Source organism: Cyrtonyx montezumae, unplaced genomic scaffold (genome assembly GCF_038088225.1).
Source record: "Cyrtonyx montezumae isolate F1298 unplaced genomic scaffold, pur_monq_1.0 scaffold_9, whole genome shotgun sequence".
Lineage (NCBI taxonomy): Eukaryota > Metazoa > Chordata > Aves > Galliformes > Odontophoridae > Cyrtonyx > Cyrtonyx montezumae.
In genome coordinates, this window is record NW_027072100.1 from 9,055,504 (window position 1) to 9,076,435 (window position 20,932).

The window sequence follows — 20,932 nt, forward strand, 5'->3', positions numbered from 1 at the left end:
CCACAGCACTGCTGTTCCCATATGGAAAAGGGTGAGAAATACTTTCATCTCCACCTGTGGGTCCCCACAAGGACCTGGGGGGCTCAGCCTGCAGCCCCATGGCTCCCTGCACCCCGATATGGGCACGGGGCTGAGCAGGAGGCTCCAAAGAGCAATTCCAGTGCAGTGAGGCTGGGCGGAACTCCATTTCCCCATCCCTTTAATCCAATAAGTCAGAACTTCTTAACTGATTAATTACAAAATTAATGAGTAAAATGGCAGGGTTTCTGTGAGGCGGGATGGGAAGGGATTTTTTTTTTTTTTATGCTGTGCTCTTTTAAAAAAGACTGATGGAAATAAAGTTACCTCAAAGCATCGGAGTGCTTTGATGCCCATAATAGCAATTTACTTATTACATTAATAGATTTCCTCTTTATTTTTAACGAGGCACTGTTAAATATGTCCTTGTTTAGTCTGAACGAGGAAGATTCCAGTTTGCGTTTTTCATTATACGAATTCTCCCTGCGCGAGGAATTATTTCACATGATTCCTCTGCCTTAAATCTAAGCATTAAAGCCAGATTATAGGCGCATTTCACAGGGAGAGCCGGGCTGACAGAACCCCATAACCGTATATCAGCGGCGTTCCACCCATCAGCCTTGCAGCAGCAGCGGCTGTGTTTACAAACACGCTCTTCCCTCTAGAAACCACTGCATCAAACTTAGCACAATAAACCACCGAGACTGAAACCGCTGCCCAGAATCCCAAACAGAGGGGCTGACGGTGTGAGAGCCGCAACGAGCGGCAGCTCAGCGCGCACCGGACGCGGTACCCCCCTAAAATAAGAGAAAGTGAGGATCTGATGCTGCAACGGGAAAGGCGCAGTACTTCTCCCCCCCTCTTAATGAACTCCGAGGTGCTGCAGTTTCACTGATTGCCATGCCTGTCACAGAGGAATCTAAGGCAGAGGTGTTTGCCCGGGCGCTGTCTGCAGGTATTTACGATGGGTTCTTCCATTCGGGGTTTGCCCAGGATGCGGCTGCGGCTCCGAGCGGAGCCTGGGACCGGGTGGGTGCTGCCCGGCTGCCTCCAGGCTGCTGGGATTGCTGGGAGAGCCTCCTGCCATCCCGCGGGCTCCTGCCTCTGGTAGGGGCTGATATTAGGAAACTCGAGGGGAGGGGGGAGGAGGGAGAACTGTTTTCCTTCTTAAAGCACTTCTGGTAAATGAAGGAAGAGGGGAAGGGGACAGGAGTGATACCCAGCACACGAAACAAATGTGTTTGTCCCTTCGGCAGTCGCTTAGAGAGTGGAGCTCTGGGGGCAGGCAGCCGGGAACTGCCGTCCCCATTACTGGGACATTCATGAGAGAGAAGGACTGATTTTTTAAGGGAGGCTGGTAAGCCCACTGTGACAACACTTTATTTCCCTTTCTTTACATTGAAATAACCTCTCCTAAAGCACCTGCACTGAGTAGCATGTTCCTAGGGGCTGCCAGTGATAAGCATATCCCCCAAAAGCAAAAATGTAAGAGGTTCTGTGAGTATTTCTCAACGAATGGGACTTGCTACAGCATTCCTGGTGGCACGGCCTAATGTCACTGCGTCCTCCCAAGGACAGACCTGCCCCAAGCCTATGTGTTGTTAACCACCATGCTGGGGTGTTTGTTGGGAAGTGGGGGCCCTGGGCAGCCCCTGCCCGGCCGAGGGAAGGAACTTGGATGGATGGACTGACCAGGGGGTGTATGGGTGCACTGCCTATGGGGACTGTGGCCATTAAATTTATATATTCCACAAAAATATCTCTGTTAGCTAAGTACACACTGCATGCATCTATAACTGGGCAAACCGTGCAAGCTATAGATCCAAAGCACACAACTCACTGCGCACACAAACGTGTGGCTGGGCTGCAAACATACAGCTGCCACTCCAAATTTTAGGTACACTGGGGATAGCCAGATATAACACCCAGTGTGCTTGGTAAAGCCAGGTGAGGGGAGACAGGGCAGTGGGGCCGTGAGGGGCTGCCTCCCCTGGAGGGATCTAAGCAGGCAATGGTGGGTGTGGGTGCCACACTGGGGTGCAGTGCCCCAGTGAATCTCCCCTCGTTGTTGGGTTGAGCTGGGGGCTCAGGGTAAGCTAAGTCACAGGGATAAGGTACGGAGAAGGGAACTGTGCAGGCTTTGGGAGGTGGCAGCAGTAAGTTGGGGTGTCCCCAGCAGGGGAACAGCCTTTGCACCCTGAGTTTGGAGTGTGAGGGTTTGTGGCCGGACCTCCCTCCCACAGCCTTTGGTGCATGCCCGCTTTTCCAGTGCCCTATCCCAACATTTTGCAAAAATCCCGTTAAATAAGCGGCGAGCGGTATTTAAACACAGCACTGTAATTATTAATTCCCCCACACCCCTTTGCAATGCAAGACTTTAATTGGCTCCAAGGCAAGGAAGCTACAAGCAATGCTGTAAAACCAATTGACCCCAAAAAATGATGCAACACCTGGAGGCCGGGAGGCAGCAACATCCCACCAAGCACCCCGCTCCTGCCCGGCAGCATCCCAGCCCCTGCTCGGGAGCCCAGGGAAGCCCTCAGAATCCTCCAAGCATGGTAAGAAATAAAGCCCCTCGGTGCTTACCTGCCCATGGTGAGGCGCATCCCCGCAGCACCTGCAGGAAAGGAGCCCTCTTGCTTTCAAACAGAACCTAAAAAACTTCTCCCAAGTCCAGACAGGCGATTATTTTTTTAGAGCTAATCAAGGAAATAAAGTTAAAGAGGAGGAGAGTTCTTCTTGTTTGGGGTCTGCTTGGGGGGAAGGAGGGGGTGGGGGCAGTTAAAGAGACCAGTTGCTGCCCACTGCTTTGACCAGTGAGGGATTCAACCCTTATTACCATTTTGTTTTTGTCCAGATTTGAAAGTAGGGCCCCCTGCATTCAAATCATCGCCCTCCATCGTTATTGTAAAGGACAGGCCTTAGTGGGCCCCCTTCGGATTGTCCTCCATTAACAATCCCTCCTTTTGTGGAGGTGTTTCTTTTTCTATTCACACACATCGCTGATGGTACTTCAGGCTTAGCTCTTAAAGAAACTGTTTGCAAAATTATACCTTTCCGCGAGCTGCTCCACAAGGAAGCGGGGAGCTGCAGTTAGCAAAACATTATTGCGGCTCGTAATTTAATTAAAAATTGCTAAAGCTGGCAAACGGGAAGTGGGAAAAGGAAAAAAAAATAGGAGTAAGGTTGGAAAAGCAGGAGCTGGTTTGTTTTATTGCTAACTCCCCCCAACCCCCACCTCCCTCCCCAGTAGCACTGCCCTGAGCCCCATGTATGGGTGTGCAGGGAGCATGGCGTGGGGACACGCGTGGTGCTCGGCTGCACATGTGTCCATGCTCATGGGATGAGGCACAGATGGAGCACGAGGATACCCTTTAGCAAATTGTGTTTGTAAAACTTGGATGTGCTCAGACAGAGCCCGAGGGGCACAGTCCTACAGCTCCCAGTGCTGGGGCGAAGCTCTCGGGGTTGTTTTGGGGGGTTCCATGTGTGCACCCCACTGGGCTCCATCTGCAAACCTCTCGCTTTAGGAGGTGAGGCTGAAATAAAGCTGCCATGTTTTCAGCATCCTCAATATCAGACGGGCTTGAGAAGCGCGTTCACAGCGAGGACACCCTTCCTTTGGTTATTGTTGTTATCCCCGTAGCCAACAGATCTGTAAATGTTCAAAGAGCAGCGCAGCTTTAAAAAAAAATAATAATAATTCAGCTGGCAAAGCAGGGCAGAGCCTGACCTCCGGCTCCATGGATGAGTGCTTCCCTGGGACCCCTGCTGAGCCAATGTGGACCTTCAACATCAACTCAGAAATTGGTGTGATTTGCCTGGGAAACCAGCAGTCATAGAGCAACTGGCCTTGACAAGATGAAGAGGAAATGTATAGAAGACGTTTAATGGGTCGCAAAAGGAGGAGGGGGGAGAAACTCAGCCCAGAGCACTGTGTTTGGAGGGGCCCTTGTGCGGGGAAGGATGGAGTGGGGTTGGGGAGGAGAGCCCTGCCCGAGCTGGGCTTCATTTCCCAGCCATCAAAAGCCATCTGGGAATGTTCTGCCCAGCAAAAGGTTATTTCCCCATCCCTGGCTGGGACTTCGGGCCCAGGCTGGGCTTCCAATAAAACCAGTGATTTCTTTAATGTCAGTGAATAGCTGAAGGCAGGCCGGCTGGCGAGGCTTTGTACGTGGACGCACTGGGCTTGGATTATGCACGCCTAATCGCCTAATTTTCTTCGAGTGATCTGGATGCCGTACTCTTGGGCTGTGGAACATTTTATAAATAGCTGTGCTTGGAGTTAATATGATTTACTGGAGAGAGACCAGTTAAGCAATTCCCCACCTAAGTAGAGCAGTAATGAACAGGCTCTGGAGAAGATGCCTTCCCCACCGGCCTTGAGAGGGGTGGGCAGGGAAGCGGGGATGTGGAGGGATGGTGTTTATTTGTGTGCGTGCACAGAGTGTCATTGATTTTTAATTGTATTAAAAGCACTGCAGTAGCCACAGGCTGCCTCTAGGACTGGACTTTTCCCTCCTGTATGCGCTGGGAAGCTGTGGCCTCTCTCTCCTGCTCAAGGCTCTGCAAAATCCCAGTGCGGGAGTGAGCGAGGATGGCAGAACCCTGACCCAATGGCACAACCCTCCCCCTTTTCCCCATCCAACAGGGAGGGGACAGACAACCCACGCTTGGCCGGGGGATTCAGCTGTGCCTGGGGATACGGGAGAGTGGAGGGCAACGATGCTCCTGCCAACGCCAATGGCACTGAAAATGCAGTGATAGTAGCAAAGGGATCCCGTGCCTTCTCTCCCCATCCTCAGACAAAAGACACACTGGGGTAATTCCCTGGAGCTTAGGGAGCAGTGCTGGGAACAGAAAGGGCTCTCCAGCAAATTAATGGGTAAGGAGAGACCATGACAGAGATCTCTCAGCTTAGAAAACAAGAAGAAGAGAAAACAGATAAGCCTCAAAGCAAAAAGCAGTGGAGAAATTGCATAAAGGATGGCCAAGGCCAGACCCAGCCCCATGCAGCAGCCATCAGAGGCTGCGAGTGGGGACAGTGCTGTCCCCATTGCAAGGGAGAAGCTCAATGCTTGTGGGCACACAGAAGGCAGTGGACACTCATCCCTGTGTGCAGGCAGGGAGAGGGGTCCCACTCCACAGGGCTCACCCTGACCCAGCTACCATTTGGTCACTGCCCCGTGGGGAAAGGACGGAACCTCAAACCAACCCATGGCAACAAGCTGCCCTGATCGATCCATAGGACGATGTCCCTGGGACTGGGGCCACGTGTGCTGCAGCACAGGGGCTCAGCCCCACTCCCAGCCCCACTTCTATCTCAGCATTCACCAGGACCCCCAGCAGCTACCATCCATCAGCCACATCCTCACGTGTTGCCTGGGGAAAGTTCTGCTGGTAACCATCCTGCTGATTGGTATAACCAAATACACATCTCTAAAGGAAAAAACAAAAAACAAAAACACTAAAAAAGCCATTCTCCAGCATGGAGACACAAGCAACGAGAAGGGAAGCAGGTAATTAGCTACGTGATGGAGCAATCCACTCCTGCCGAGGAAATCCTTGACACCAGAATTCTGCCCTGTGAAAAAATGTGCGTACCCAAGTGAGGATAGTTTTTTACTATTTTTTATTACAATTTTTATTTTTTTTTAATGAAGATCATTATATGTTTTTTAAATGTCAAGCCTAGGAAAACTGGAAGGGGTGGGGGCGGGGGAACTGCGGGCATTCTTCACTTCAGAAGCCTGAATGTTTCAAAGTTGCTGCTGTGCTGTTAGCTGACGGCTATTGTGTGTGTTTAAGGCTGGGGGGGTGCAAGGAGGGGGCTCTGACCCCCCGTTGGTGTGGATTTGCTGTCCAAAGACCGTTAGAAAGAGGCAGAATGAATGAGATTGAATGGAATTGTAATGCACAAGGCCCTCCTCCTTTCTCAAGGAGCTGGGAGGCCAGGAAAGCGAGTCGTGGGGAGAGCAGGCAGCTTTCTTACACATAGGAAGAGGCTTTGCAAATCAGCAAATAGTGTATTTTTGGGAGAAGAGGGGAGGGAGGGGATTTATTTATTTTTTTTATTACAGATTTGGAAAAAAATAATAATTATAATAATAATAATCCTGCAGCGGCCAAGAAGACCAAAAGGAGAAAGAGAGAGGAAAAGAGGGAGAGAGGAGACTTGATAGAAAAATCTGATTCCCAAACCTCTTGTAAGTGTCATTACTTTCTAAGAAAATGAAATGCTTTCTAAGAAAAAGAGAAACGTGGAGGAATGCCTGAAATGATAGCAGGGAACGGGCTCTACCGGTCTCTTTCCTATGCAGCGAGATTTCTGGGGCACAAACCAGAGGCCTAAAGGCTGCAAAACATTTCTCTGAGATCTGAAGCAGAGCTGGGCCTCGTTTGAAGGAGGTTTCCCCTCCTGGCTGCCCGTGGGGGGCTCAGCAGCTCGGGGGCTGCACTACCCGGGCCCCATCCCGCAGCAGACAAAGGCCGGGTGCTTCTTTCCTTATCCAGCCAAAATGAGGAGGGGAGGAAATGGGTTTTGGAGAAGGAAGGGGTGTTTTGTGAGCACGGTAGTGTGCGTGTGGACGCGTGTGTGAGGATGGGGCTGCGCGGAGGTTTTCGGGGTTTGTTGTGCCGACGTTGATTTCGGGTTCGGGCTCATGTATTTTTCTAATGTGGTCATCTCTGCCCGGTGGAGCCAGGGTTTGGAAATGGAAGGAAAGTGGAGGCATGTTGCTCGTCTCTGGGATCTCTTTGTTCAGGGAACAGTAGGTGGTGGGTTTAAAAAGGCAGAGAGTGAAAGAGGGGGAGAGGAAAAAAGAAATGAAAAAGGAAAAAAAAAAAAAAAAGGGTTCTTTGCAAATCATCTGACTATTTTCTTCCGGGATGCAGAAATGCTGCATTAGAGATTAAGGCAGGGCCATGCTTAAAACAAAATGTCTCACTGGAAGTGCTAATAAAACAGCAGCAAAGCTCAGCCTGCTTTTACAGCCTGCAAGTCAGGAAAGGGGCTGCAGGGCCGGGAGTGGGGAGCAGCCAGTGGGGGCATTTCACAGTGAACTTCCGAGGCTCCGAGCTACTGGTGGGGTTTGGTTTAGAGAAGAAATAAAGCCCCACACCAGCACTGCTGTCCGCCGCCATACGGCACGGCTCGGATGCCTGCACCGGAGCTCGGTGCTCTGTCAGGGGCTCAGCATCCCACCCATGTCCTGTGCCGTGATGGGGAGGGGGGTGGGGGGGAAAAGCAGCAACAAAATCTATGGGTTCCCCAGCAGGATTTTGGGTAAAGCGTCCGGGGCAGCAGGAGCAAGCAGCGTTTCCTTCATCCCAACCCGCACCTCCGCGGCTGCCTTGCTGCAGATAGAGCAGAGCAGCCCGTGGTATGAGGGAGGGTGGGGGGAGAAACCCTGTGCTCCGGTCCCGTGTCCCGGAGCTGCGGCTCCGTGCCTTCAATACCATGGACAGCGAAGCCGGAGCGCGGCGGCACCGGAGCGGCACCGGGGGGGGATGGAGAGCGGGCCGGGATAGCGGGGGGACCGTGCCCGGGTTCTGCCCCCACTGCCACCGGTTCACAGGAGCTCCGGGGTCGGAGGCGGAAGGGGAAAGGCGTCCCAAAGTCTCCGGAGGGGGGGAAAATCCTCTGGAGCAGAGAGCTTCCCCCCGCCTTCCTTTGGTGAGGTTGTTTTCTTTTAGATCAATAACAGATTGAGAGACGTGGTCTGTCGGAGTAAATAGGTCAATATAGAATAGGCGGTAAATAAGCAGATTTAAACCAAATAAATAAATAAATAAATGAAAGAAATTAAAAATAGACACGGTTCCGAAGACGAAATGCTGAGGGAAAATTCCCTTTGCTGCATAACATCAAACGCTGATTCCTCTTCCCCCCCCCCCCCCCCCCACACACACACACACCCCACCCCGCCCCCCCTCCCACCCCGCTTGGTGCCTGTGTCATGCACTGCAGCGTTATAAACACAAATAGGGGCCCTTTTAAAGATGGCTCTTGAGCTCGGAAGGTGATATTTCACCTCGCCGCAGTGCTCCTGCTCGTCCCTCGTTGGCCAAACGTGGCCCGGCAGCCTCTCGCTCTGCGAAACACTATCTGCAGGCCGACCTCTCCTCGGAGCCCGGCGTGCAGGAGCCGCCATCCGCCACGCGATTGTGCTGATGGAGCAGCAAAGGGAGCGGATTGCAGCCCCAGCGGTCGCTGCCCCGCTGTCCTGGACCTGCAGGGGCACGGGGGCCTTCTAGGGCTGAACCGAGATGCTTTCCATCCAAACCACTGTGTCCTGCCTCCCTGCCCCTTCCTGAGAAGGGAAATACCACTGGGCATGGAAAGACATGCATGCAAATAAATCCTCGCCTGGAAGCTGTGCTAGCGAATGCGCAGTGCACTGCTGGCCGTAAAGTTGCTTTGGACGAGGAATAGAGGTGTGTAGAAAGCCCCAGATCTGCACCTCCTGACACAAACATCAGTGTGAGTGTGTGCGTGCGGACGTCCACAGTTTGGGGGTGTATGTATGGCTGGGGTGGATAACCAGCAGCGAGAAAGCAGTTTGCCTACAGAAAAACAAAACACACGAGGCTTCTGAGCAAAGCCTCCCCCACCTGCCCGCAGCCTGCTTGATGCTCAATCCATTTTCTCTTCCCAGCCACGAAATTTGGCCTCTCTAGGTAAAGAAATACATACCGGTACCCCTCTGCTTAGTGATGAGGTCTGGAAGTTTAACCAACGAGAGCTGCAGCAAAACCCGGGCTGCCGGGGGGTTGGGGCAGGGCAGGGGCAGCGCAGCACCGTGTGCCTTCTGCATTTGCGAGGGTGGGAGATTGAGCTCAAAAAATACCCTCTCTGTTTGTCACTTGGACGTCAAAACCGTTTCCTTTCGGCTCAGCAGGTCCTCACGCCTGCCGGTCTGTGCTCATGTGACACGAAGAAAAATGCAGCATTGAAATCCCCAAATATAAAATTTGTATTTTGATACTTAAGGGGAACCTCTTACTTTATATACCGCAGGACACATTGTCTCTTTTCTAAGAGAACGGGGGTGAAATCCTACACATTTCTAAAATAAAAGGGAAAACAAAAAGAAAGAAAAGGAAAAAAAAAGCGTTTTAAAATTACATTCATGTCAGATTTAAAAAAAAAAATTATATCTCTGATGTCTTTTTGAGCTTGGAAATATAACTGTAGGATGCAGCGCTCCCCTCCCCCTCTGCCCCTCCACCCCCTCCCTTCCCAACCAAAAAAAAAAAAAAAAGAAAGAAAAAGAAAAGAAAAAGCAACAGAATATATAAAGCTGCTCTGATTAACAGTTTAGGTGCAGAACCCTATTTATAGGGCGCACGCTCCGCTATAACGCCTCGGTCCTGCAGCCCGGAGCGCTGCATTATTGATGCAGCTGCAAGTGCTCAAAGCTTAAACACTATTTTCCGAGAGCCCCAGCAGCCCGCCCGGGAGGAAGGTGGGGACGGGCTGGCAATGGAGTCCTGAATGTTACTCCTCCAGTTTCAAGGACATCTTGCTGATGAGGATTTGGTTAATGGAGGAGAACTTATGTCCTAGCGGTGACGTCATTGGGTCCCAATGTAATCCTCTTGTGCTGAACCCAATCAGCAGATGTGCTGAGAGCCGGGATGCGGAGAAGAAGCTCTAATCCCTTAGACTGGATGAGATCAGCTGAAACAGCCAGGACTAGACCCCAAACCCCTCTGCTAGGAAGATCAAGAGAAAAGGGATAAATTGAGAGAGACGCCTCATAACCCCTTTAAAGAGCTTTGGAGAAGAGAAGAGAAAGATGGGTGGTGCACCAAGTTCATCTTGCTTTTAAAGCCTAGCGGGAGCCTGGTTTTCGCTCTGATGAGGTCCTTCTGCATTGTTCCAGGGCAGGAGGAGAGAGGAGGAAAAAAAAAAAACCGAGAGAAAAAGGAAAAAAAAAAAAAAAAAAAGAAAGAGAGAGAGAGAGAGAGAAAGAGAGGAAAAAAAAAGTCTGAAATTCAAAGATAATGAGAGACTAGGCGCCTTTCTTATTCATCTCCAGCTTGCCTACACAAAAACAGCATCCTGAGCCACGGGAGGGCGTTTGCACTGGATCTGAGCGAGGCAGCAGAGTTTGTGCCGCCGGAGCCACAGAGCGCTGCTTCCACTGGAGTGGGTAAATCTGCTAAGAGCTGTAATTACGGGGTTTGGGCGACAATGGTGGGATAGCGACCCGGCTCTGTTGCTAACTTGGAAGAGCATCAGGATTTTTTTTTTTTCGCCCCTTTTGCAAGCGACCTTAATGGGGCTTGTGATTTTCTTTCTTTTCTTTTCCTTTTTTTTTTTTTTTAATTTATTTCATTTTTTTTCTTTGGACAAAAAGGAAAGGGAGGAAGGGGAGGGGGTGAGGATTGTCAGGCGCGGTATCTAGAGAGAGAAATCGTCCTAAATTCATAAAGCGCCTCTCAGTCCAACGGCGATCAACGAAACGACGTTAATTGCTTTATTCCTTCCCGATCCCTCCCAGTTCTCTCTTTTTCTTTCTTTTATATATATATATATTTATTTTTTTTTTGAAATTAACATTTAAAAAGCGATAATAATAAGTGGAGCGATGCCGGTGCCTCACCGCGGCTCAGCGATCGGATCCCCGCGCCTCCCTCCGCCGCTTTCCTTTCGTGCGGAGTGAGATCGGCTCCGCTCCTTCGCGTTGCGAGCGAGAGGGATTTGCCCTTCGCTCTCTCCCGGGATCGGAGCGGGACCGCCGAGTCACCCGACGCCCCGCGGGGTTCAGCGGGAGGAGCCCCCGGAGCCCCGGGGCTGCCCCTGGGATGCGGGCACGGCTCTGGGGGTCGCCGGGAGGGAGAGAGGGGGGGCTGGGGATGGGGGAGGGGGGGCGGCTCGCGTCGCCGTGCTCCCGGCTCCGCTTCCCGCAGAGCCGCTTCTTGCTGCTTAGGGTTTGCGTCGCGGCCGTCTGTCCGTCCCGCGGGACCAGAGCTGCCGGCTGGCGGAGCTTCGGTTTGGGGGGAGGGGGGCTTGTGGGGCTGAACCCCCTCCTTTGGGCTTTGGGGACGGAATGAGGGAGCGAAGGGGGCGATGCTCGCCCTCCCCCGGCCCCGCTGAGCCCCCGCGGCCGCCCCGGCGGAGCGGAGCCCTCGCGGAGAGGCACCGGCCCCGCACCCGCAGCCTCTTTGCTCTCCTGCGAAGCCCTCTCTCCGCCTGCCCTGCTCCGAGCGGGGCCAGCCCGAGCCTCTCTCTGCGTGTTCACAGCGGACCTTGATTTAATGTCCATACAATTAAGGCACGCGGTGAATGCCAAGAGAGGAGCCTCACAGCTTCATTTTCATGGAAATTGGGGACATACACCCTCTAATTACACTTAACAACAGCCACGGAGCGATCTATGGAGCATCCCCGGCCCTTTGACAAACAGCGGGAACAATGCGGGCAGGGCCCGAGGGGCCGGGGGAGGCGGCTGGGGGCCCCGAGGCCCCGCTCCCGCACTGCGGCTCGGGGCTGCCGCCCTACAAAGGGCAGCGGAGACCGGGCACGGCGGCTCGGGGACGGGGTGCCAGCCCCGGGCCCTCTGCCGAGCTGCGGGACCTCCGGAGCGGTGCTGGGAAAGCGGCGAGAGGAGCGCGATGCAGCGCTGAAGGTCCCCGAATAAACCACCATCCCCTCCGGAGGTTGCTTTTTTTTTTTTTTTTAATTATTATTATTATTATTTCTTCTTGTGGAATGGCGAGGGTGCTTTTTGCCGTGCTTTTCCACTCTCCTCGCTATTTTGCTGCCCGCAGCCTCGCTCCTTTCTCGCGCGGGGTCACAACGCGGGGCCGTGGTACCGTCCCCTTTGCACCCCAACAACGCGCAGAATCAAATGACGAAGCTGCATTTTTGTTTTTGGTTTTGTTTTTTTGTTGTTGTTGTTTTGTTTTGTTTTTCTTCCTCCAAAAGCCCAACGGGTGCAGCATCGCAGCCGCCCCTGTGCCACCTCCTCCGCCGCACTGTCGCCGCAGCCTCAAGGTGAGACGCGGCCCCTTCCGCAGCTTCCCCGCGGCGGTTCGTAGGTTAGCCTTTAGACCTCAATAAATCTCTATTGTAAGACTCGTGTTTTCGGCTTCCTAAAGACACGCCGAGCCCCAAGTCCTGAGCCACCTGAGAGCTGTTCTCATGCAAGGGAATATCTCGTTATTCGGCTGTGAAAAGCCGTGTAGCTGGATTCAGCCGCACACACTCCGCACCCCCCTCCCCTCTTCATCTCTGCTCCACTTCTATCAGCATTGCGTCTGTCCGAGGAAGTGAGTCCATACACAGCTCCATCCTCCATCCCTGCAGTGGCTGACGTGGGACACACGACCTTGTCTGCAACAGAGATGCCGCTAGCAGAGCATTTTCCTTGTTTAGGAGAGGGGCAAGAACACCCCTACTGCACCTTGTGGGATTGCTCGGTTTCATGCTCGCCTGTGAAAAGCAGGCGCCTTGAGGGAGGGCTCCTGGGGGATGCGGGACGAGGAAAGGGAAGAAGCATCGGAGGACACTGCGTGGCGGTGAGGAAGGGAGCTGCCCAGCTCTCGAGGCTGTTCTGCAGCAGACGCGTCGCACGAACAAGCAGTTGGGAACGGGTCTTGCCTGCAGCCCTGGGAAGAGGCAGGAGCGAGGAAGCACGCGATGCCCATACGGCTACATCCAGCAGTGCGGCAGCCCGCTCCTCCTGCGGACCTGATCCTGAGCATTGCCCCAGCAAGGCCAGGTATTGTGTAACTGCAGACGCTCCCTGCGAGGTGCAGGCAGCCCCAGATTCACCAGGAGGGCTCTTGAGGCACAGAGATGTATAAGAGAAGCTGGATTTTCCCCTTCCCTTTCCCAGTAGATCAGCACAAGCACCAAGGTGTTGGAGACCTGCTTGCTCCCACGTCCATCAAGCACTGCAAGGTCGCAGGACAAATTTTTGACCTCATTTGCCCCCACCATAATTCAGGAGCTAAGTGGTGATGCACTCACTGCTGGGGATGGGACATCTGCACCACCCTGGCCTCTCTGGTGCCCATTGGGGGGCAGATGGCGAGCTACGGGGCTGTCCTGCTCCTGAAAAGCATGGTTCTTTGCAAAGTAGGTATAGAGGGATAAGGAGCCAAGTTCAGGGAGCCAGACCCCACTAAACCCAAAACGGCCTCAGCTGGCATTAAGGAACAGAAATGGGCAAGCCACGAGGCAATCTGCAGTGCAGCAGGAAAGCTGCTGCTCCCTCCAGGGGCCAACAAGAAGCCAAGGACAGCTCTGCAGGATGCAGGTAATGGGGAGCTGCTGGGGCCAATCTGCACTGGGTCTGGTCCCCAGCACTGGGATGTGAAGGGGACCGTGGATCCAGACCCACTGTGTCAAGACGGTGCCAGCCAGATCCTGCTCCTGGACCAGACTTCTCTCCAGGTTTGCAGAGGAGGGAGGGAGCGCGTGGAGTCTGCAGCACATAGAACTGCTGTGATGCACAAACATTCCCTCCTCTCCTGAGCTTCCTATGGCCTCCTTTCCTAGCCAAGAGGGAAATCAAAGAGGTCAGATGTCTCAGACTAAACCCTCTTCCGCGCACACAAAGCCCCCCCTAACACACGCACATTCATCCAGCATCCCCAGGCTGCAACTGGGGCTCTCTAGGATTGCCCTGAATGCACTCCCCACTGCAGCATGGCTAAGGGGCTGCTTCTCATGCACCCACCCCACACAGCCATGGGCCCGGAGGATGCTGTGCTGCAGTGAGCCTGTCACGACTGCATGTGTTCTGCAGTCACAAGAGATGAGAGCACAAGGCAGCGAGTCAGATGAGCTGCAGCTGGGGGAGGGAGAAGAAGGAAAGGCTGGGGGAAGAGCAGCCATGGTCTTGCTTTGTGTGTCTCCTTCTCCTATACTGACCTCTGCACGTTTAGGTGAGCAGGGACCCAAATGTCAGATGACAGCCAATGTATGTCCATAAAAAATACCTCTCTCATCCACCACGCTTTGTGCTCAGCAGTGGGATCCCTCGTGATCAGGGATGCGGTCTCACCTCTGTGCCAAAGCCAGCCCATAAGACCTGGCTGCCCACCATCCTGCAGTGGCTCCAGCTGGGGGCTCACTGTGCCCAGGTTCAGCTGGGCGCAGCTCCCCAGGTCACGCACCCTGCAGTCTCAGTGCAGCATCGTCACTCACAGCCCTGATATCCTGCCACCGAGACACCTCTAGCACCAGGCACACAGTCAGAATGGGCATTTATCCAAGAGCAATTGCACTTCTGTGCCACTCACAGTCTTCTGATGAAAAAACCCTTGGAAATAGGAACTGGGCTTTGTAACAGAGGGGCTGGGTGAGGCCATTGTATGACTAAGTCACCACAAAGGGCAAACGGTCACCTTATTTTCTCTGTGGAGTTGCCCCACACTCAGGAGAGCTGAACAGTTTCCCTCACAAGGGAAAGGGCACAGCAGGATCTAAGCTGAGGGCAAGGAGGAAGGTTGGCCCCCCCAAGCACCCCTTCCTCACAGTACACAAAGCACCGGTCCCCATTCCTCATTCATAGGCCAGCTGGCCAGGGAGAAGCTTTACATATGACTGCTTCATCCTATACAAATCCTGCCATCAGTCATCAAAGGCAGATTAAAAATATACATGTCTGTGCACTCGAACCACCACATAGCAGATGGAGCTGTCCTGCATCCCACTGCGTGTGCCACGAGGACCCCAGGTTTGGGATGTGTTGAGGAATATATGGACTGGTTGCAGAGAGGATAAGGAGAAACGAACGTGAGAATTTAAAAAGAACTGGTATCAAAGGGTAAACTTAAACAGAAAGAGGTTAAAGGAAAGATGTTAACAGTCAAGTGTTTAAGAAGCAGCAGTGAGGGGAGGGGACAATGTGTCTTCCTACAGCTATGTGTGTAGGAATGGGCCAAACCTGAAGCAGAAATTATTCAGGTATTCAGAAAAAGAGCTTTCCAGTGGAAAGGATACAGAAGCATCAGAACAGCCCGGGAAGGAGGAGAAATTCCTGTCTGGAGGAGGTTTGGGAGGAGGGCCTGGCAGCACTCCCAGTTCAATGCTGGTCCCAGCAGCCCTATACAGGCATCGCCAGCACAAAGCAACTGCCCCACTGGCATCACACACCCATCTGCCCCCGAACAGAGCCCTCCCCCCAACCCTCCTGGCCATCTTCACCTCTTTTCCTGGGGCTAAAGCAATTCTGTGTCACCAAAGAGACCTGGAAAAGCCACGGCAGAAGGCAGTGTCTGTAAAAGCACAGGGCTGCCATCCTAGCATGAGAAGAGGGCAGAGGGGCATCCTGACAGCACTGATCGAATTCAAGGTGTCATTTTCCTTTTCTTCCAGAAAGATAAGAGCTTTCCAGAGAGACAGCACAACTCCAGGCTGCTGTGTCAGGTGTACAGTGAGATCAAGCCCACAGAAACGATCCTGTTGGGGATTATTCCCTCACCCAGTTTGTCCCAAGCCATCTCAAAGCCAACTGATAAAGCTGTAATACCCCCAGGTGACGTACCCCACGTGCCACCCCGGAGGGACTGCTGTTTTCCCTGCCCTCCTAATAGCCCCCTTGCTACCAGCAGCACAACTTGCTGGGAGCATTCACAGAAACACGAGGTCAGTGCTAACCTGATGCGTACAGGAGGGCATACAGCTGTAAGAGCAGGTACATATACAGTCATTATCTTGAAAATGATGTGCACAGGGGACTTGCAGAATCCGAGAAGCGTTCGAAGAAGTTGGTCAGGGACCCTCCGGAGAGGAAAGAGGAGGTTTTGAGGTTGTCAGGAACATTCACCTCACCCGCAGCACAGCTTTCCCAGGCTGAGTGTTTGCTCTGAACCTGAAGGTAACAGGTTCTGTCCATGGGGACGGCCTCCTCGGGGCAGGGTGTAGTGCAGCGACTCTCCCCGTCGCACGATGGCTGTAGGGCCATCGCAGCACAAGGATCGCTTTCAGAGGATGCTCTCGTAGCCTTGCAGAGCCAAGATAAAACCGGTTCCTGCGCAAGCGGAGGGAACAATAGCGGGACAAAGCCGCTCTCAGCGCTGCAAAGGCGCGGGTGGCCGCAGGATGGCACTCCTGCCGCTCGTCCTTGAGGGACACGAGCGCCGTGCCAGGGACCGCAGGCAGCAGTGGTGCGGGCAGAGCGCCGGGCGTCAGCATCGCAGGTGCAGCTGTGGGATTCAGCATCCCGGCCCCGAGCCGCGAATTCGGATTCAAGATCGCGGAGGCGATTCTGCCTCCTTCCCGCAGCCCTCGTTTTCTCGGAGGGGGAGAGCCGCCTCCCCGCTCCGTCCTTTGCTGGGTGGGAAGCGATGCTCCGCGCTCGGCCGTCCCCGCCCCGCCGCCGCTCGGGCCACGCGCGGACTGAACGCCAGGGGACGCTGCTCTCCGCGCAGCGGAGCGGCCGGGCCGGGCATTAACGGCAAGGAGCGGGGCTGCAAAGTGCGGGGCAGCTGAGCTGCACGCTCAGAGCACGAGGAAGCAACGCCTAAACGTCTGGACATAAAATAAGGGGGGAGAAAAGGGGCGGACACGCCAGCATTGGGGACCGGGGTGCCGCTCGGCTGCGTGTTTTGCTTAGGAGCTGCCGCAGCTCCTCCAGCTGATGATACCTTCTTCCCAACGCAGCGAGCAAGCAGTGGGGAGACCAGGTCAGGACCTCGCGCTGCTAAAATCCCGATGCGAAATTCTTCCTCCTTGAAGGCTGCTGAACTCAGGTTCAGAGCTCAGGGACGAGGAAAGCTTTTGGCGTCGTTACAGGAAAAGATCTAGAAGTGCTGTAGGAAGTTCCATCCCAATTAGCTTCACATCAATGGCGGGGTAAGCATTCTAAAGCGTTTAAAAGATCAAATGCAAAAGCACAGCTTGAGTAATAGGGACCGAGGTGGTTTCAGCTAGGAACATTTGCGGTTAATCTGATGGAGCTCTTTGAGGCTGTAACTGCTGCAGCAGTGAAAGCGGAGGAAACAGGCAGAGCACAATTAGGCTTACAGCACGCGGTGGATGAGGCTTTGCAAAAGAAGCTAATGACTGAGATGGGGAGTCCCAGGATAAGTGGATGTGCCGTGGCTTTATGCTCTGGAAATTGCCCAGAAACAAAAGATGCGAGCAGGAAGGTATTAATGGAAACCTTCTATGGCAGAAGGAAAAGGTTCCCGGGATGCAGCAGTACAGCCAGCTCGTCTGGAGCAGAACAAAAAGGCAGCAAGGTGAGACAGAGAGCTCCCCGGGGCAAGGAGCTGCAATTTGCTTCTGAACATCATGTTCCACAGTGCCTCCAGCACCAAGCAAACAACCCCCTCCTTTTCCCTAACCGAGCTGCTGGAACTCCACTTTTTGCATTCTCCCCATTATTTTTCGACCAAAACAGAAACTCCTTTCAGAAGAAGCAGTGTCCGTGGCCCACACGGCCCCACTAAGGGGACAACAGCTGCCCGGCTGCAGACATGGGATTTGTGGGACAGCACACAGCAGGAGCTACACACGCTCCCCTCCATGCACTCTGAAGCCCCACATGTAATGGGAGCCCATAGCAACGCGGGGCAGGAGGACCTCACTTTGCAGCTGTTTGGTGAGAGATTTGGAACCGATGCAGATGGGAACAAACTCCAGGTGAACACCACTGAGCACATCTGGGATCACGGGCCTCTGTAACCCGAAAGCAAAGGCAGAACTGCTTTCTCCACACCCGCCTGAAGGAGTCAGTACTGCCTTCACGATCCGAGGAACACTTCGCTGCTCAGTGGCGGGGAGCGACTGGGTTGAAAAACACATTTCTCATTACCAACAAGGTCAGACTGGCAGCCAGGTGAAACCTTGGCCGTGCCAAGGTGTGCCAGCTCAGGCACACAGCAATGTAAGTGTCCTCTCATTCACACAAAGGAAAAGTCAGCACTGTTTCTTATTGCACTTCTCTTCCAGGCATGCAGCTGTGTAAGACATGCAACATACACACTCATATGCAGATGAGCATGTATTTGAAGAAAGAACAGCAACTAAAACCCTGTGTTTTGGATACCTGGCTTGTAAGATCTCCTTTCTTCCCTGCCTGGTATTTTTCTCACCGTGGGCAGATTATGTTTCCCATAGGAGCTCGTTACTGCTGCTCTTTGCTTAGCATTGGAGTTCTCTTCACTCCCAGCTGGTAAGAATTGCTTATTGTTTCTTGTCCTGAATTACTGCCCCTATTTCAGATCAGAATTGGCCTTTTTAGAAAGCACTTCTTGGACCCCAAAACCCCACGGGTGCTTCCAGCCTTCACCACCATCCCTTCGGTATCTCAGAACCCAACAGTGTCCCATAAGGAGAGGCCCTGCTGGCAACTCCTTCCCTTGCAGCACCTCCCCACCATGCCCCCTGCAGGCATCACCCTGCTCCGTGTCACCTATGGAAAAGAACCCAACATCTCCTGGAGATCTACACTGTGCAACCCTTAAACAGAACAGTGCTGAAGATTGTGTGATGGCAGTGCTTTCTTATCCGCCCCGTAACGTCTGCACCTCTTTCACACAACCCTCATTGAGAAGTCACAGCGAACACCGTATGCTGCTGATGGAGCAGAAGTGCATTCAGTGAAAACTTTCCCAACTGTCTGTCGTCATGGCAACCCCCCAGGTAAAAATAATTCCTTGAATACAGCTTATAAACAGACAGATGGCAGAAACCCTCCCACACGCTCTGAATTGAAGCAGTCACTGAGAGGCAGCTAACGTACTGCTCCTGAGATGCTCTGGAGAGCGCGCGAGGTCATCGCTCACAGACCTCGGACAATCAGCACATCTCCACGTGGGATGTCCCAAGGGATTACCTGCCCACTCCAAAGGAAAGATCTCACACAATATACAGAAGTGAATCCAGTAGCACAGAGGGAACCACGGACCTCGTGGGACCCAGAGTCCCTGTGGTAAGTGGCACGCGGGGAAGTCAATTCAGCATTCTGCCTCCACTCCATCACGTCTAAAAATGGGGCAAAGAAGAGCTGTTATCTCTCCTAAGAGCTGTGGATGGGGCAGGCTGCTGACAAGGTGCTCATCATAGAGAAGCACAGCGTTGCTCACCCTTTTTTCTTAGGCAGTATCACCAACTCGAATTACCAACGTGCCCTTCCCCAGAAATAGCAGCCAGCCTTCTCCTTCAAGGAGCACATTACCCCAAGTGAAACTGGTTGCTCAGCCTAACGAATTCAGGGTAACTGAGAGACATGGAAAAGGAGTGTTAGAGCAAGGCACCTCCTGGCTCCTATCCTGGCATCGTGTTTTGCTGCTGCATTTATCTAACAGCTTCCCTCCCTCCCTCCCTCCCAACTACTGTTCTCAGAAGGTGCACAAGAGGACGGTGGTGATATTACTGAGATTATTTTTCGTTCATCAAAAGCTTTTTTAAATGCTCACATCTTCTGGAATCCCACGTCTCCCCCACCTGAATCACCTGGCAATTATAAGTGTTATTAAGAGCAAAGCCAGGTTCTCTGCACAACCTGTGTTCTCCAGCACAGTGAAATTAAGCACGAAGGCAAATGCTACTTGGTTTACAGAATGACTAAAACCTATGACATTGTTCTAGAACAGACACCAGCCCAATGCTTCCCCACCTCACAGTGCCATTTGCACACACACACAAAGTTGTGTGCCTCCTTTACAGAGAATGGTTGAAAATGAGCACTGCCAGCCCGCACTGCACATGGCAACAGTAGGAGGGATTATTTTCCCACTGTGAAATGCTTTCTCCCCACTTTGACTCAGCTACTGCTGTACAACACGGCCACAAAACGCTGCAGTGCCTCTAAGGGGAACCTCTGTGTGCTGAAGTGAGGAACTGCTGCTGCTGCTCACAAAGCCAAAATCACACTGAGGTGCACTGTAACTTAATACAGCCAAAGCAGGCGGAGCTGACAGCTGTCTTCTCTCTCTCTCTGGTAGAAAATATTTGCATTGTCTCTAGCTAAACCACAGCAAATGCACTTTTCAGATCTAAATTAAGAAAATAAAGTTGTGTAAGTGACTTTTCTCTTCAAGGCCAGGACAGAGCTGAATTCTTCTCAGTTGTAAACCTGTCTCAAGCAGCAGAAACAGCATGTCCTTCTCTTAGATTTTATAAAAGCTTTAAAAAGCCAATAAAAAATAATAAATTCAAATTACAATAATAAGATTGGCCAAATTCAGCTTACTGTTGTAAAAGAAACAGTTCAGAGCACTTCACCTCTCTTTGGAAGGTTCTTTCCTCCTCCTGTTGCCCCACATCTGCAGTACTGAAGGCCAATGTTAAACTCCAGCAGCTTCAGGAAGGAAAGCACAAGTGACAGCCATCATATGTGTGCACACCTCCTTGGGATGGAAGCACTCACTGAAGTGTCCTCTGCAGAGTGCCGTGAAACCCTCCAGCAAACATGAAGCACACAGGTAGCAAACATCCAACTGGTCACAAGCAGAATGCTTCTCAAATGCAATCCATGAGCTTGCACAGTGGAAAGATTGTAACACAGGAACACAAATGGAAGCACGGAAAAAACGAAAAGGACATCAAGCTTGCTAAATATGTATTGTTTATTAAGGCTTGTATTCTCCTAGAGGAAAAAGTTAATCCGATGCTGTCCATTACTCCTTACAGGCAGTAACAGTCCAGAGACAGTTATATGTTCTAAATACAAGTCTAAATGATACAGATTAAACTTTATTTAAATTGGAGGTCCTTTTGGAGTAAATAGTATTCAGAAGATACTTGCTTTCTAATATAGTAAAAGATCCTCTACAATAAACACGTGCAGATTCAGTGTGCTAGAGCAGCGGACATGAGCACCATTTCCATGCTTAATTGGAACTCCAGTTGGTGGCAGGTTCTCTGACAGTCCCCTCACTCCACAAAAACATGACAGCAAATTCATTTTCTTAAAACAGGTTTTTTTTACTCATCCAACGGAAA